Genomic DNA, 10,677 nt, shown 5'->3' on the forward strand with positions numbered 1-10,677 from the left:
AAAAGTCACAACGCGAAAGTTACAGACCGCCTAATGCCTTGTTGAGAAAATGAATTCGGCAAAATGTTTTTAGGTGAAATATAATACATTTAATACATATTGCGTAATAAGGGATCATATATATTTTTTCCTTATTATGCCCAAATTCGTCTGCATCAAAATAAGAGATCAGATTAGTCCACATTATCATTCTCAATTCATTCATCTTTGCATTATTTCGAGCTAACACCTATTTTTGAAGTAACACATCTGCCATTTTCTTACTTTGTAAAACTGCCTTCTTTCAAAGAATGCATCACATCCCCCATTATCCCTCATATTCAGGACAGATACATGTTATAAAAAGAACGAATAACAACATTCATTATCTGATGAAACACCCACTGAAGAAGGGACACATTTACCACTGCATTGTTCCGAGCAGATGCATTCTTTTTAAAGAAGGAATCACATTCACCATTGCCTCTTTCCGGGCAAACGCATTATTTTTGTTTACAAGGATTCACATCCAACATTGCCTTATATATTTGAAGAAGGTATATGCAGAACAGGAGTATGATTCCGAAGATAGGAAAAATATTTACCAAAAGGCTTTCAATCAGAATTGCAGTTTGATACTATTTTAGGAAAAAAAAAGCTACCTTAGAGAACACTGTACTCTGATATCTTTATAATTCAACAACACATCTTGGAGGGTCAAGAGCTAAAAATACTTCCAAAGACTATTCAGCTGATAATCTCCAATAAGACACTCTTGAATGTATCTTTAAATACTGCTTTTTCGGACGCATACAGTTGATTGCGAAGATGTGTTTGCAGGTATTTTATTTTCGGGGAATTGTTCCATTCTCGGAAATGTTACATTCGGGGAGTTGTTACATTCGGGGAAATTGCATTCGGGGAATTGTTACATTCGGGGAAATTACATTCGGGGAAAATGCATTCGGGGAATTGGTTTTCGGGGAATTGTCGTACAATCGTTAGGGAATGGTATTGTCCCAGGAAGACGATATTAAACTGGGTTGGAGTGTCATAGAGGAAAGGGTGAGAGGACATATGTACGAAACGAACAGATTTTCATAACTTTTTAACTAATTTGGAACACGTATTCTCTACTCAAAAGAAGCCATTAAACAGAGGTTGGGAGTGTCATTTAGAATACGGGAGATTATTGGGTTTGGGTATTATTTAGAAAACAAACAATTCAGTATAACTTTTGATGGGGTATAATGGTCATTGGGAAAACGGGGAGACATGTGGGTATTGTAGAGTGCGAGGTTATGCATGAGTGTATTAAAAATTATAACGTTAGACAAAATGTATGTGAGGCGTAATTTAAAGTCCTCACTCTGTAGTTCATTCGAGGTTCTTTGAGATTGGATAATTCTCGAAATAACATTTCCCCAACACTATCACTCTGTTGACCTGTTGAATTAGCTTTATCATTTGCCTGACTCTGTTGAATTAGCTTTATCATTTGCCGATTCAAGAAACTGCCAATCAAACTGGCAAATCCGAGTAAGACCGGGTACCTACCGCTCGTATGAGATATTTTATGAAATATTTGATAATATTATATTCAACATACTGTTACTTCAAATTCAATGATAAAATTTATGATAAAGCGGTTAACACGTTTAATAGAAGGAATGGTCAAAATTCATGCAAAGTTCTGCTTTTATGTGACTTGCTGACACGTAAGTTGCCAAAAATCAGTTTTATCTAAGTTGTTATGTCTGCTATTAAAACTCAAAAATCCATAATTTTCAAAAATAGAAATTTTATGCTAATTTTACCCGTAATTCGTCACGCGCTTCCAGGTTTTTGTTTCTTTTGCAATTTATCCGAATAATCAACAGTGTCTTAGAATTATAACAAAAACAATGTTAACATGCTTGCAAATAGCAATTTTTTTGATAGGATTTGACTTTATTTAAATGCATTGTATAAGCTAATTTTGAGCAGTGAAGAACGCACATTTTTTCAAAACATCATATTTATTACGTGCTAGTAATAGTTTGAATGTTAATCCCCAGGAAAGTAAAAATAATAAAGAAAGAGGGTATATCCAGTAGCTATAACCGTTTTCTGAAAAGCCAAATTCCATTCAACTGCAATTTTAATTTGTTACACTTTGAAGCGGAATACATATGTAGTATGCATTTGACGGCAAAGCTTCCAGGCATGTACATTTCTGAAATCTGAGCGCTAACAGAATATATATTGCGAAACATTAAAATACTAAGAAGCAAATGGGGATCCTTACTTTTCGTGCCGTCCTTCGTTGAATGTGGCAAAACGTCGCTGCTGCTCTGCTCCAATCAAGTAGGATTCGTTCCTAGGTTTTCCGGACGGTGAAGATGTATGAGGAACGCGATACTTTTGTTTCTATTCAATAAAATGTTAATCCTCTTCAAGCATTCCTTGCGCTCGTCCGCATTTCCCGGTAAAATTGTGCAGACGGTACGCTGCACTGGTGGTACACATACACTGCAGCACACTAACAACTTCACATATCAGAAGATTTTCAATGATTTCTTGCAGCTGTTTCGGAGGTTGAATCTTTTATTCAATGAATTCAATTTGAGAATCCTTTTTCCGTGGCGTGATTTTTTTGTCGTTGCTCGTTTTATTCCTCCTTGATTTTTGAAGCACACTCACTTTCACAAACACATGTATGTGCACATTTCTGTACGCACATTTAGCAAAGCACGACCGCCGGGGCAACTTAGAATCTGTGTCGCACTGGTTGTAGTTACGGATTCGAGGTTGTACTTTTTATTCGATGCTTACTGCTTCGTGGTACCGCCACTGCAAGCACAACTATTTTGTAGGTCGAACCGACTATCTCTCTGGTTATAAATATTTACCACTGGCACAACATGTATGTACACAGACGAACTCTACACATCTAGATATAGATCGAAAATTTCAGCTGCTGCTTGCCGAATTGAGTTTCACTGCACAGTTTTTATTTTCACAAACTAACCCTTCTGGGAGCAGTATAGCTGACAATTTGTTGTTTCCATTTAATTTTATTTTTTTTCTTCTCTTTACATTTTTGTCGAAGTTTTCTCACTGATTGTTGACTTGTCGAATTAAACCTTTCTTTTTCACTAAGTTGAGCTTTTCTTCTGATAATTTCTCCGGTCTGCTAATGTTATATACGCTTTGAATTGAATTCAATTGCTCATTGAATTTATTGATGTTTATTATACATTTCGTAGATGACCGTTAATCCTTGCTCAAAATTCCGTTACTTTCAGTTAGTTAACACCAGCAGTTTAACAATATGTTTTTATTACTTCCGAAAAATCAACACTGACCTTCGCTATGAGGGAAGTTGTTTCAGTAGTTTAGTTTGTTTTCACATCTGTATATCCTTCCAGAATTTTTGTGACGAGATACCCCACTTGAACGATGGCAAACTTTTCTATTCACTGGCACGTTCTCCAAATTCCTTCACTCTTCGAAAAAGGGTCAAACCACAGCCAGCCTGTCACTGACAGGGCGACGAACCGGAATCCTGGCAGCTGTCTTGGCCACCGTAGTCATTAATCATCTTCACCGATTTCTTCCCGAATAAAGCACTCTACACGTTCCTTGCCTGGCGAATGAAGTTATTTTTTGTTCACTTGCTCCGCTTGCTCAAATTTCGCACTCTCACATTGCATGCCAGGTCGTCGTCGATATGAGGAAGTCAGATGACTTCTGCACGCAGACAAAAACAAAAAACGAGGAAATCTCGGCAAAGATAATCTATCTTTGCATGTACTTTCACAGAAGTTTAGACAACTTTATTGGAAAATCGATTCCGAATGTTCTCTTTTCTTGGAAGTCGTTCACTGAACCGTTATTTTGGAATCACCCGCGGATTTAACCGCGAATAAGAGGGATAATCGTCCTTTAAAAAAAAATCAGATTGTAGGTACAACTTTTTAATTTCACGCCACGGAGGCCACGACAGGACTAATATTCTGCGCGTCCAGATGCTCGCGTTTCGCGCGCTAGGAAAATACTGAATTTTCCATCCGCCACTGCAACGACGGGATGTGCCCACCACCGGGTTTTCGTGGACCAGCCAACAGCGAACGATATCAAACATAACAAAAGGATCGCGCTCGCTTTCTTTCGGGTGGGTTCGGATTTTCCCGCAATCACACGATTGTTGAAGTATCAGAGTTTTCTCTCTCGGGGCCCCCACAAGCATGCTGAGAAGAATCACATAATTATGGAAAGGATCAAAAACTGTGCCGAGTAGAAGCGTGTCGCCCGTCCTAGTGATAAGACTCTCCGACAGTCCATATGCCGCTCGAAAGGCAAGGATAATGCAGGTGATGGAGTAGCACAATAATTGCATTTTCCTCGAGAGAGTGAGAGTGAGAACCGGGCAAAGGAAAACTTTCGCTCGCAAACAAACATTCGAATAAAAAATAAACAAAAACCACGTGACACACTATGCATTGCGACACCATGATGTTGCACTGCATAATCCAACGCTACCATTCTTTGTGTTGATGCTGTGGGGTGCTTCATACACTGTATCCTGCGACATGAACAGTGAGAGACTGTTGCAACAGGGTTGCTACCGCTCTCTCTATCTCTTTCGACAATGATTCGACATTCGAATGCGACGCAAAGCAGATTTGTTTTAGCGTGTAACTCCCAATGCCAAAGAGAGTAAGTCCATTTCCCTGCCACAGACAGACGGTGATCGTTGCACCCTATGCGGAAACTGTATATTTTAGCTGTTGTATCGAAGAAGGGAAGCTAAACACTATTTATCGGTAGCTTCCAGTTCCAACGTCGGTATCCGCCTATCAATTCCCATCTGATGATATGTTTTAGGGGAAGTGTGATCTCTGCAAGGAAGGCTGTAATTTAACCCTATATTTATGATTGGATGGCCTTGCCGCATGTAGGAGCCTACCATAAATCACGTAGGTTTCTTGGTAAGGGAGCTGGCGAGCCAGAATAAAGTATATTTCTACACAATCTTTCAAAGTTGTATTTGAATAATAGATTTTAGGGGGAAGTGGGCAAAAAGCATGAATGTTGTTATACAATTTGCTTATTTATTTATTATGTGCATAATTGCCCATAATCGCTTATTTTAATATTTGCAGTATTTGTTGATTATGAGTTTTTGAACCGTTTCCATATTGTTAGTTCTTCAGCTGACCTGGTGAAAAAAAAACGAAAAAATAGCATGTTCTTTTTTAACAATGAGTAAAGTTACCGTAAATCAGTATCACTAGAAAAATCAGTTAGGGAGCATCCATAAAATACGCAACGCTTAAAGGGGGCAGTGTTGCTCGAAGTGTACCAATCCATACAAAAATTTAAAATGATTCATACAAAAAGTTTGACATAGGGGGATGAAAATGGCCAATTATTGCGTTACGAAATTAATGGATCTTTCCTATATGGTATGCCGTGTTAATAAATTGCAAATATTAGGGCCTTTACAAATATTGTAAAAAAATTGTGCCTCCTTCCTCCTCGGGGGTTTTCAGCACAAAAATAATAAGTTGAGGGGGCAACAACACAATTTCCAAATATTTCGAGGATTCTCAAACCATTCTTTATCAAATGCGAGAAGTTTTTTTTTATCTTTTTCTCCAGCCTGATTAATATCCAAATGGCAAGTTATGTAGGTGGGTAAATGCTAAGTAATGTGTACCGCACTCGCAGGAATGAAAAAAAGACCACATTGCGCAGACCTTAGCCTCTAATTATTTTGCCACTTCTATCCCTACCTCGCTGTGATGCCGGCCGGGGTACGAGCAACATTATGGAAGATTGGGTAACGAACCCCGGTGGGAACCATGGTCGTGTGTCCAACAATTGTGTCTGGAATTTTTGTTAGGTCTTATTCTAATTGGCATTAAATCCCCCACTGGGACATTGCCACCTTGCCTCGACTCATTTATGCTACGTTTTGACAGGGCAAGTGAATTGAACAACTCAGTTGAATTCAATTGACTTGCCAAAAGTTGAACATGTTCAACTTTCTTTTCGTTCAAGTGAATTGAATTAAGGTGTTTACACGTTCAGTTCGCGTTCGATTCAAGCGACTTGCTCAATTCACTTGCCTTGTCTAAACGTAGCATTATAGACAGCGTCGTAGCGTGCGGTTGGCTGGTTTGGCCCCCGCCAAGGGCGCCAGCCATAAGGGGGCACCGAAATCAAGAATTACTGTGAGAATTAAAACAATTGTATTAGTTAAGAGACCAAAACAAAATGGACTTTAATGACCAAAAATCTATAAGAGAGATGTTTTGAGTAATGTAGAGCATACACAAATATTTTTTCATTTCCACATCAACATGTCGTATATAGAGAACTTTAAAGTTTTAACATCTATTTTGGTTTCTCGGCGACTTCCGGAAGCGATTAATAAACAAAATCCCAAAACGTCATCTTCAAATTGTTATTTGAATATAGGGGAACTGTTCCGTTATCCATCTCACTGAACATTGTCGTGATTGCTGGTTCTTGATTCACAAAATGCTTCTTAGAGGTTCCCAATTCAAACGATGAGTCCATCATATAAGAAGAGGTTTGGAGTCTCTTGATAAGTCTCGCTCCTCTTACAATTTTGGGTTCTTGAGAATTTGTTCTGCATCTTCTCCTTTTTTCTAATTCGATGCGTTCGTCATGCCATCCAAGATGAATACAGTACTAGTTGCTTCAATCTGCCAAGTTTGTGGAAGAGAAGAAGGCGGATGTGGAAAATTAATTTTCAGTGCAAAACGAAAACAAACCGGCTGGCTCTCCCATACTAAAATCCAAGATGGCTGAATCGTGAATTTGGCAGATTGGAACACCTAGTTGTGTATTCATCTTGATGCCATCCGTTGTAAGAATGACCTCTTGACCCATTAACACCCGCCTTTTATACAGTATGGCGTTGGCAATTGTGATGTGTTGTTTGTTATACTTAACCACGCCTACAATGATGCAGTTATTCAAATGTTTTTTATTGTATGGATGTATGTATCAATTTGAATAATATTGCATTTATTGATCTAGCCTTATGCTCTACAAACATATATGGCGTCGTACACATATTACGTAAGCATTTTTTCTGGGTTTTTCGACCCCCCCTTCCCCATGTAAGATTTTTTTCATACAAATGATTTTTTATTTATATGGTGCGTAAGAAAAGAACCCTCCTTAGCCGTGCGGTAAGACGCGCGGCTACAAAGCAAGACCATGCTGAGGGTGGCTGGGTTCGATTCCCGGTGCCGGTCTAGGCAATTTTCGGATTGGAAATTGTCTCGACTTCCTTGGGCATAAAAGTATCATCGTGTTAGCCTCATGATATACGAATGCAAAAATGGTAACCTGGCTTAGAAACCACGCAGTTAATAACTATGGAAGTGCTTAATGAACACTAAGCTGCGAGGCGGCTCTGTCTCAGTGTGGGGATGTTATTCCAAAAAGAAGAAGAAGAAGAAGTAAGAAAAGAACGGACCCCCCTTTCCCCATAAGTGCTTACGTAATATGTGTACGGCCCCTATCATCGAAAAACAAAGAAATCTAGCACGAATCTCGTCGTTATTTTGTTAACAAGCGTGCTCACTGGTAAAAAAAAATCACAAAAATAAGAAACAAACCAAATTCCTTTTCATCACTTTGTTTTTGATGGGATAGAAATAGGAGCTATGGGATGAAGTGCCGAACCGTTCCCCATACTTTTCAAATTGTTATTTGATATATACTGTAATACATGCACTGAATGTTCAGATTAGTTCCATTTTGCCACTATCACACAGGGAGGGGAGGACAATTTACACTCAATATTTTTTTTGTCTTTTTTTTTTCGATACATTCAACCCAAGACACTCAATTTAAGTTAACCACCCAGCTTTTCTCAGTAGATTCCTTCAGGGGCTACAACCCAATGACCAGCTGGTTAGCCAAAATCTGAATAACCATTTTGCTCTAACAACTGATACCAGGAAAAAGTAGTATGAGTTTTGTGTAGGTTCAGTATTATTATTATTGTCTTCATTATAAAGGCTTGCAGCCCTAAGCTAGCTAATCTCTGTTTAGGGATAAATTTGCTTTTAATTGCATATTATTCGGCAACTCGGCCGTATGAAAGCCATTTTTTTGTTTTATTCAGAAAATGTTCATTTGATCCGAAGAAAGACGAGCTCGGTGGTCTAGTGGCTACCGCTTCTGCCGTATAAGCAGGAGGTCGTAGGTTCAATTCCAGGCTCGTCCCTTTCCTACTTTGTATTTCTATCTTAGTTCTTTCTGTGTTTCACGTTCTACCAAAACGATTCCTACTGTTATAACCTTCTACACAAACCCAAAACTTTCCGTGGCACCTATGAGAGGTCTTTCTTAAGTAGGTGTCCAACTAACCATCCTTCCCCTTCCTCAGCATTCGCAAGGACGTGGCCAGGACAGATCTCGACTATTGGAGGGTTCATTGCTTTCATCTAAGAGATAGTGATTAGTCCCAAATCAATATCTGTGGTAACGGATGAAAGTGATGCTACTCTCGTACAATAGTCTTGGCTTGTACCACCTACGAATTTGTGCGAAATGCTCAATGCTAATGCTAATGCTAATTTGATCCGAAGAAAGATGATTTCGGCCGCGTTCGAAAATTCCGCCAAAACGAATTCGTCCAAAGATGCGGCCGACAGCAGTGGTGCGAATTCTAAGTTTCAGTGACTGTGATTTGTAGTATGTCGATACCTTTGTCTGTTCACAATCACTTCCTAGTAGTGAAAACTGAAAATGGTTAGCAGCAACAATCAACAATAAAGTAATCTCAAACTTTTCTCATCAGCCACGCAGCCCGCAGTGACAGTCCATTCAGTTCACGCAGTTCACTCTCCGGTGCGTGAAAGTGACGGCCCTATATAAACGCATGCTTGAATACTATCACCTGACAGAAAAAGACAGGAAATTTGTGCCGAAAAATCATCAGCTTCAGCCTGCTGTTGGCAAACCGAGTTGGCTAAGCTACCGTGTATAAGTATAATTCGGACGCCTTTAAACTTCAGTCTTTCTGACTGAGAAGCATTATTATACACGTAACAAAATTTGTTAAGGTACCCCGGGGCAAGTGGGACCTAAAAAAACGCTAGTTCAGCAAAATCGCTAAAGCAAACTTAGAAAACAGGGTATTTCAGGACATTAACCACGGATACATCATTATATGCTTCCGTTGTTGAAGTGTAGACGTGTTGTAAGCCATTTATTCAGTTACAAAAATATTGGTAGTGACATATATAAATTTACCTGTGGGAACCACTTACCCCTTCAAACGGGGCAAGTGGGACCTATTCTGCTTTATACTGTCGAACGAAACTAATTTGAAGAATGTAGATATAATGTTCATGTAATTTCTGAGTCGTAGTATTTCAGATCATGGATGAAGGTTCATTGCTTGTCAGACTTTTGTTTTTGGCAAAAGAAAGGGATTACAATGTTAGCAGATATAAAATCAAGACAACAGCCGGTTTACCGTTTAATTGTCTGTTGTCTGGCTTTACATTAACTTACTTTCTTACCGAATGTGTTAGATGGAAGAGATAAGCAAATCTTTGTTCACTTTTCGAATGAATGTTTCTCTGTTTAACATAAATTATTACATAAACTAGAATCTCAAAAGGAACGTTTTTATTCAGGCGGTGTTGTAAATTTGTAATAGAACGAAATGGCCAATTTATGTCTTAAGCACCTAATTTATCTTAAAATCTGTTAATCTGATGCCAAGTTTAAAAATAACAAAACACAAGACAAAACCTGTTGATCTATAGTAGAATAAGTAGATTGTTTGCACTGTAAACGGGAAATTTTGCATAGTTATTACCATTGCTCTTTTCCATGAGGGAGATAATTTTCAGAAAGTATACTACACATTTGGTAAATCAACTGTACACTACTTATTAACAACTAAACCAACGATATCAACTGCATTTGATTCAGATCCATATGATATATGAGTGGCGAAGTTATTTTTTACTAGACAACAATCTAAAAACAGGTAAAATGGCTCTATCAAAAATGTTGTTCAAATATGTCCCACTTGCCCCATGTATGTAAAAAATCAAGGGAAAGTGAAAATTGCAGATTTTGGCTTTAATCAAAACTTTTAAATCGTTTTTGATGTCACACAATTATTTAATTGCTCAAAATATTCACTTTCCACATCAATGATGAATTCAGGAACTACTATTTTGTTGGAAATCCATTGAATTAAAATAAAAGTGATGGATTTTGACGGTAGTTTAAAGTTATGATTAAACAATAACATTAGTATGGTGCCGCAAATGGTTTTAATTCCAAATTTTTTTGTGTCAGGTGAATTCGTTGATAATTCATCTTCATCTTTCTAGAACATTGTTACCATTAAAAATGTTCACCGATTAATCGGCAGCCATAGTACCCACTTACCCCGTATTTTCACTTGCCCCGGGGTACCTTATGTTATTTATTATTAATATTTCTAATACTTTTTTGCCAAAGCAGGCGCTCAATGATAATAGAAAATAATATAAGGAAACCCTTATACATCACATTAGTCACATACATTCCGAAACTTATACTTTTCATTAAAGCTTAGTATGCAGTTCTTAAGAAAAATGCTCAAGGAAAATTTGATCAAATTACCAAAGTAATTTGGACTGGTAAATGCAATCCATGTCA

At 38.1% G+C, this 10,677-nt stretch overlaps 1 protein-coding gene across 1 annotated transcript in view; it reads right to left on the bottom strand.

Moving 5' to 3' along the window:
- LOC134205184 (neurotrimin) overlaps positions 1–3,957 on the bottom strand; it is a 972,131-nt gene extending 968,174 nt beyond the window's left edge. The window contains exon 1 of the mRNA XM_062680202.1: positions 2,267–3,957. The gene's annotated coding sequence lies outside the window, so the exon portion shown is untranslated. The remainder of the gene's footprint in view (positions 1–2,266) is intronic.
- Between the last annotated feature and the right edge of the window lie 6,720 nt (positions 3,958–10,677).

Source organism: Armigeres subalbatus, chromosome 1 (assembly GCF_024139115.2).
Source record: "Armigeres subalbatus isolate Guangzhou_Male chromosome 1, GZ_Asu_2, whole genome shotgun sequence".
Taxonomy (NCBI): domain Eukaryota; kingdom Metazoa; phylum Arthropoda; class Insecta; order Diptera; family Culicidae; genus Armigeres; species Armigeres subalbatus.